This window comes from Pleurodeles waltl, chromosome 3_1, assembly GCF_031143425.1.
Source record: "Pleurodeles waltl isolate 20211129_DDA chromosome 3_1, aPleWal1.hap1.20221129, whole genome shotgun sequence".
In the NCBI taxonomy this organism is placed as follows: Eukaryota; Metazoa; Chordata; class Amphibia; order Caudata; family Salamandridae; genus Pleurodeles; species Pleurodeles waltl.
In genome coordinates, this window is record NC_090440.1 from 1,124,852,261 (window position 1) to 1,124,859,625 (window position 7,365).

Consider the following 7,365-nt stretch of genomic DNA (forward strand, 5'->3'; position numbering starts at 1 on the left):
TGTTGCCCAAGTTTCTAGTCTTTCTACAAGTACTCTTCCCAGCAGTTTGACAGAGGTATACAAAAGTGAGATTGGCCAATAACATTTGGGGTCGCCTCTATGCCCCTTTTTAAAAATAGGGACAATTATACTTTCACTCCATGATGTTAAAATATATCCCTTTGTCACACACAAAAAGACTTGGGTCAGGATAGGGCACCATAAATCAACGCGTGTCAAATAGGCATCTACTGCCACCCTGTCAGGGCCTGGCGCCTTCCCTTTCGGGCATCTTCCCATGGCAAATTTCACTTCCTCTAAACTGACTGGTTTCAAGAAGGGTGGGTTGATCTCAATTATCCCATTATTTGGCAGGTGAATAGTCAGGTTCTCTGGGTTAAAAATTGATCCAAAATGAGAAAGCCATTCCAATAAAGGAACATGTACTGTTATTTCGGGTGCATCACTATCTTTTAGGAAAGGTTGGTTGATTGTTTTCCAAAATAGAGTACTGTCTCACTCAACAGGAAGACGTATTGGCAGCCTTACAGCGCCAAGTAGATAACGGGCGATGCGTCATAGTTGGATTGTCTTGAGGTGCGAGGCAGAATTGTAGACCTCTGGGATAGACTGGATAATTATGTCTGCTGGAATTGTAGGCAGCGGCTGTTTCGGGTTGGGGACTGCTCGGGCGTATGTTGGCTTGGCTCCTCCGGCGGGAGTGTCCCATTCCCATTGTCCAGATGCTCCGCGGTCCTGCTGGAGAAAAGATTTTAGGGCAGCTATGGGTGAATTCGCACCTGCGAGAGCACCTGCAGAATATTTATGCTACACCATGTGGTGTAGGTGTGTCCCGGATAGGGGAGTACTTGGATGGTCTCCAGATGCCTCGACTTACGGAGGCCCAGTCAGAGGAATTGGAGGGGGAGGTGTTTTTGGACGACCTGGTGGAGGCGTTGGGAGGTATGGTTTCTGGGAAAGTGCCTGGTCCTGACGGGCTACCAGTCTACTTTTACCGATCCTCTCCCGCTGTGATTCTGCTGCGACTGTTGGAAGTACTTCATGAGGCGCGTAGTGATGGCCTTCTCCCAGAGAATGTGCTGGAAGCATTGATAGTCAGGCTACCGAAACCTGGGAAGGTAGCTGACGACCCGGGCTCCTATAGACCGTTATCCATGCTAAATGTTGATGTTAAATTATTAGCTAAAGTTTTGGCCTCTCGTTTGAGTCGAGTTGTGACACATTTAGTACAGGGAGATCAATGCAGATTTAAACCAGGGAGGGGGACTCATATGAATATACACTGCTTAACACATATACTACATGGACCCATGACTCCACATTTACCTCAGCCCTGGTGGCTCTTGATATGGAGAAAGCATTTGACACCTTATCCTGGGAATACTTATGGGAGGTGATGCGCAGGATGGGCATAGGCCCCATCTTTCTGTCCTGGGTGCGTCTTTTGTATGCAGTGCTTCGGGTGAGAGTGTGTATGGGGGCGATAGTGTCAGAGTCCTTTACTATCGAACGAGGCACACGGCAGGGGCGCCCCTTGTCGCCACTGCTGTTCGCTTTGGCTATGGAGCCTCTGGCCATACAACTACGGTCTGGGCTGGATAGGTGGGGCATCCGTGTGGGGATGAGAATGCTTATAATGTCACTGTATGCAGATGATGCCCTGGTGTACGTCACAGACCCGGAGCGAGCGGTCCACCTCTTGTTGGGTATGATGGACATTTTTGGGCAGGTGTCAGGCCTCCAAGTCAATAGGCACTAAACAGTATTATTCCTGATGGCAGGTCTGTCAACAATGGCGGTGCCAGTGTTACCACAGGTCGATCTGTCCTGGGAGAGTCCTTTTCATATTTAGGCATTCAAGTGACGCACTCCCCACAACTGCAATTTACTTTAAACATGGGAAGAGTACTGGAGGGCCTCCACGCCTCTGTTCAATTCTGGACTTCTCTCCCATTATCGGTTATGGGTAGAATCAGACTTAGTAAAAGGATCGTTCTTCCTCAATGCCTGTATGTTATGCAGAATTCACTCTGTGAGGAGCTTCCTCTATTATTATCTCTAGCCTGGGCTAGCAAAAGATGTAGAGTCCGCATGGAACTCTTGAAATTGGATCTGGTTAGTGGGGGTCTGGGACTGCCAGACCTCTGCTTATATTACCTAGAGTGGTTACTACAGTATGCAGTCCGGTGGTGTGAGGACACTTCCAATTGGAAAAAGGATTTGTTAGCTGGCTCTGCCTGTGCGGAGCGCCTCCCGCATGTACTAATGGGTGGCTCTAGGGTTCCGCAGGATGCCCCCTATTTGGTGGAACAGGCATCGAGAGCTTGGGAGAGTGCAGTTGTGTGGGTTTTACGCAGGGCCCCGTACGCACGCCTGCTTCCACTGTGGTGGATCCAACCCTTTGTCAAGGCCGCTGAGGTGATGGATTTTGCGAAGTGGCACGCAGGGGGTTGTAATAATGCAGGTGACTTATACCACAATGGCACGTTCATTGCAAGGGAAGAAGCGGAGTCCCTGTTTGGAGTGGGTCAGGGGCAGTTCCTACAGTATGCGAACATTTCGCAGACGGCCAAAGGGATTTGGGCGTCATTTCCAGAGGAGCCGGCTGAATCCCACCTCCGTGTGACTCTTCTTGACCCTGGAGGTGACCGTGGTCTCCTGTCCCGAACTTATAAAGCTCTCAAGGGTGACAGGCTAACCGGTACACAGGGGAGCAGGGGCTGCTGGGAAGCTGACCTGGGAGTGGCGCTCACGGATGGGGAATGGAATAGAGCCTGTTCACTGGTGCAGGACGCGACTAGCAATGCTCGATTTAAGTTGACGCACTTCTATTACTTGCATAGAGCATACCTGACACCTCAACGCTAGCATAGAATATCCCCCTCAAGACCTGACAGCTGTGGCCGTTGTGGGGCGCCGTCAGCTTCATTTGATCATATGCCATGGGTCTATAGCTCTGTCCAACCCTTTTGGCGTCAGTTAGTGGAGGCACTGAGGGAGGTGATGGCTGTGCCTGTGCAGGCAACAATGAAACACTGTTTGCTGGGCCTGCTCCCTGTCCCTAAAAAGGGTCGTAAAATGGTGTATAGATTTGCACAGCTGGGGCTTAGCTTGGTGAAGAGGCACATTGCGATCCGATGGGTTAGCCACACCCCCTGCTGCATGCTGCTTGGCTGAGTGACTTGGCTGAATGGGCTTCCGTAGAGGAATGTCGCCTACGAAAGGTTCGAGTGGATGAGCATGCTGACTGCGACTTGGAGCTCTGGCGTGCCATGATTAACACGTTATCTGCTGTGCGAGAGAGCGAGGGGGAATAACCCTTAACAGACACTTCCACATGCTGAGCTCTGGCCATAGTTAGGCCTATCAAGGAATGAGGTTGAGGGTTATAGAGGCATATCTGTGAGTTTTGGGGTTTTGTGGTGGGTGTGTTTCCAGGGTTGGCTTTTGATGTGGGGATCGTCATGAGTGGTCCTCCTCCTCATCTTCGTCCCTGACTTGTATATTGACTGTTGTCCAGCTGCTCCCCCCCGCCCCCCAGGGCTTCCCCTCTTGGCCACGTTTGCGTGATGCCTTCAATGTCGTATGGATATTTGTTGCACTATCTTTTGTTCTGTCAGTGCCCGCTATAATCACAGTGTTCTGTTTGTTTGATAGTTAATGTATTGAAATGTACTGCACTGAATTGGTAGAGGTTGGCGCCGCTAATCAATGTACCTACTGAGTATGTGGTGGTTGGGTTCGACCTAGTCTAGTACCAAAAATGTTTTATTTCTCTATGTTTACTAGGTCAGAGCACAATGTGTGGACTCGAGTTGGGGGTCTCAAACTGGTACTGCCATCGGCCGGTCGGCTGACTGTAATTTCCCCCTAAATTTATCTGCTATAATGTAGTGTATAGTTATATGTGCTCTTTTCTATGCATATACAATAAACAATAAAAAAATAAAAAAATAAACTCAAACCTTAGCCAATCAAATCATGTTCTGTCCCAGGACTGACTGTTCATCAGAGCAAGAAACCAGACAGATACGGAGAGGGTCTTCCTTCCTCTAAATCAGATGGCAGCCATACATCCAAACTAGATGAATTTGATTGTGAAGGACTAGGCCAGAGCAATAGAATGGATCCAGATCCATGGGTTTAAGGAAGCCACAACATCACTAATGCCACTGACCCATTTCCATTTGGAACCCTTGGTTTGTCACCTCCTTAAGTACTATAATCCTGCACCCATTGACATAAAAGTAAAGATTCTAGTAATGGGTCAGATCAGGCCAGCCATAACCTGGTGGTTGGCAGGGCACAACCTCTTAAAGGGAGTATCCTTATCTCTGATGATTCCAAAAGTAGTCACAAAAGATACCAGTGATCTGGGCTTGTTGCTGCTCTGCGGAGTTCAGTTGCTATGTAGTGTTGGTCAAGCACCTTAGAAGCATTTGCTCCTTTAATTCAAAATCAGGCGTATTTAATAAGAACAGATAATCAAATAAACCATGCCTAGTTTTGTAAACAACTGGACATTGGCTGTCAGGCCCTGGCGAACTAGGCCTTTGCTATGGGCAGATAGGCATAAAATGTTCACATTTTACTAACAGCTTGTAACATTTCCAGGCTGGAAAACATATGGGGGGGCTATCTCGGGAGCCACCTACCATCCATGTTTCACAAATTTGCATCTACAAAGGGAAGCATTACTTATCTTCCTTAGAGATAGGTTCTCTCTGGGTTTTGCTGTATCCACACTTGCGGGCCACAAGCAGGGATATAATGCACCATGTTTCACCTTTTTCCAACACTCAGACCTTTACAGGAAGGTTACTCATGAGTTTTCTAAGTTGTTGACCTATCATTCATTCCCCAATTATAGCTTTGGATCTGTCATTAGGTTTAAAGGGTTTTCAGGTGACTCTATAGGAATCTTTTGAGACAGTTCCTTTTTCTTTCCTCGCTTCCAAAGTGGCCGTCTTGCTGGCTATCACCTTGGCCCGAAGACTAGGTAAAATAGGGTCTTTAGTTATGGCCAAACCTTACATGAAAATTCTTCATGACATGATTATTTTTGGACCTGTTTCGTCATTTAAACCAAAAGTGTGTTTGAAATTTCAATTAGAGCAGGAAGTAGTTCTGTCAGTGTTTTTTCCCCGAATACCTCCAATCATGAAGAATTTGGATTACATTTAATGGATGTTAAAAAGGTGATACTGATTAATCTTAGTCGTACTGCATCCTTTTAAACTAGTCATTCGTTATTAGTAACATTTGGTGCTCATAATAAAGGAACTTCTGCTTTAACCGGCTATAATCATAGTGTACAAAAATCCAAGTCCAAATATTTCCTGGAATGTTGTTGTAAGATCAGCCTGGGACTTAGCAGCATCCTGGGCAGAAGTAAAAGGAGTTTCAATGTCGCAGGTTTGTAGGGCCGCTACAGTGCAATTCCCAGACACAATTCTGCACTCTTACGGTTTAAATGTAACTCCAAAGAATGAGGGGTGTCAACTAGAGGCAGTTTTGAACTCAATCAGATGATTTCCCTAATTTGCCATATAGTGAAATATTAAAGAGTATGTAGCGTTGATATCAAAAATACCTTTTATTATTAAGGAATGCTAAGTATATCCTCATGGTGTTAGGATTGTGATGAGGATGTCTGATGAAGAGGTAATGCTTGGATTACTTACCCGTAATCTTCTTTACTCCGAATCAAGGTATGTTTCATTGCAGTCCTAGTATCCCACCTCTCCTCTCCCAGTGAATGGATTGCTTGTCATAAACAGCAAGCTTTGGAGGAGTGTTAATTCATACACACAGTGGTAAAAAAAAGTTGACAAAAAAACAGGTTCTGTCAATATCAACAAAAAGTTTACTGCAACTGACCTTGGCTCAGTATCGTGTCTTAGCCTCTTTCAAGAATTTAGGTCATTTCTCTTTATTTAGCGACTATGACGCAGAAGACCTCAACTGGGAGTAATTAATATTAATGGAAAGTAATGTGAACATTACCCCAGTTATTCACAACAAATAGAGGGAACATGGATCACCCCAGGTATTCACAAGAAATGAAGGGAACTTGAAGAATGAAGAATTCCTTCTTTTAGTCATAAGAGATAGAGAAGAAATGAACAACCTCCAATCACTCACAACCCTTGGAAAAGCGTAAAATCACACTAACTGTTTAATGACACACATGTTTAGATGTTACTTTTTCTCAATAACTTTTAAAGTGCTAAAGTTATCTGAACGGCCTGAAATGACATTTTTCTATCATTATTGTTTTCTATTAAAACCCAAGTTTATAAGTAAGTGTGAAAAATAACGATATACTGTTCTTGAGCCTGGGTAAATTGAAAAGGCACAACAGGACCAGAGCCAGAGTTCTCTCTACGTGTTGAGTATCTTGCAGACTATCTTATGCAAAGCCCCAAGGAGTTAAGTGCTCCGACCCCCTAACCTGCCAGGGGGCATATGACTAAATATGTGAATAACAATTTCAAAGCATAACCAAACATGTGAGATTGTGATCTTTGCTTCTTAATTTAGGAACACCACCAGGATGAAATGCTAAATTGGCCCAACTAGGAATTTCATCCTGTGACGCTCTGGTGTCAGGGCTGGTGTTCGTCCCACTAAACCATCTTACTGACATTCATTTTTTACAATGGATTAGTATTTTAATTACTACCCAAATATAAGGCATTTGGAGGGTACAAATCTCCGCTGACCAACAGGACTGTACTCTGCTCCTCTGAGCTATCATAAATAGCTTATTCTTGCTGGAAGAAGGAGGTTACCATTACAATCTGAATTTATAGAACTGAAAACTCACCTCGCGTTTACTCTGAGTTCTTGGGTAATATCCTCACCGATATTGAACAGCAGCGAGGTATTTAAAGTGAATTTTAAGACAACCACCGGCAACCACGGCAGTTGCGTTTCACAGAATACGAGCTTCCTGTTTTACAAAGCATAGGTTTCCTATCGTATGTTGACTTCGTTACAAAAAAATATTGTGCGGTGCAATAAAAATATTTTTTACCTGATGTCAGTCTTTAAAAGAGAGACCTCTGCTGCTTTAAAACGTCTCTTCTATGCTGGGGTGCAGGCTGCTTGCAGCTGACCTGTCGCTCCACAGAAACGAAAAGGAACTTTTAGTTTCATTTTCATGACGCGCCTTACTTCTTGTACATCACATGACCAGTCCGGCTGCTTACCGTGTTAAGGCGTTTTTAGGTCTGGGCTCGAAACAGCTTTCTCTTATAGAGAGCATTATCGTTTTTTTTTTTAATCTCTCTGTCCTCTTCAAACATGAAATTGGGCTGGTAAGCATGTATTCCAACATTTTTGTAAAGGAACTAGGGCAAT

The 7,365-nt window shown here is 45.0% G+C and overlaps 1 protein-coding gene across 1 annotated transcript in view; it reads right to left on the reverse strand.

Moving 5' to 3' along the window:
- The window catches only part of LOC138283556 (uncharacterized), a 239,449-nt gene extending 232,305 nt beyond the window's left edge, over nucleotides 1–7,144 (reverse strand). Inside the window, exon 1 of the mRNA XM_069221496.1 lies at nucleotides 7,040–7,144. The gene's annotated coding sequence lies outside the window, so the exon portion shown is untranslated. The remainder of the gene's footprint in view (nucleotides 1–7,039) is intronic.
- Nucleotides 7,145–7,365: the final 221 nt, after the last annotated feature.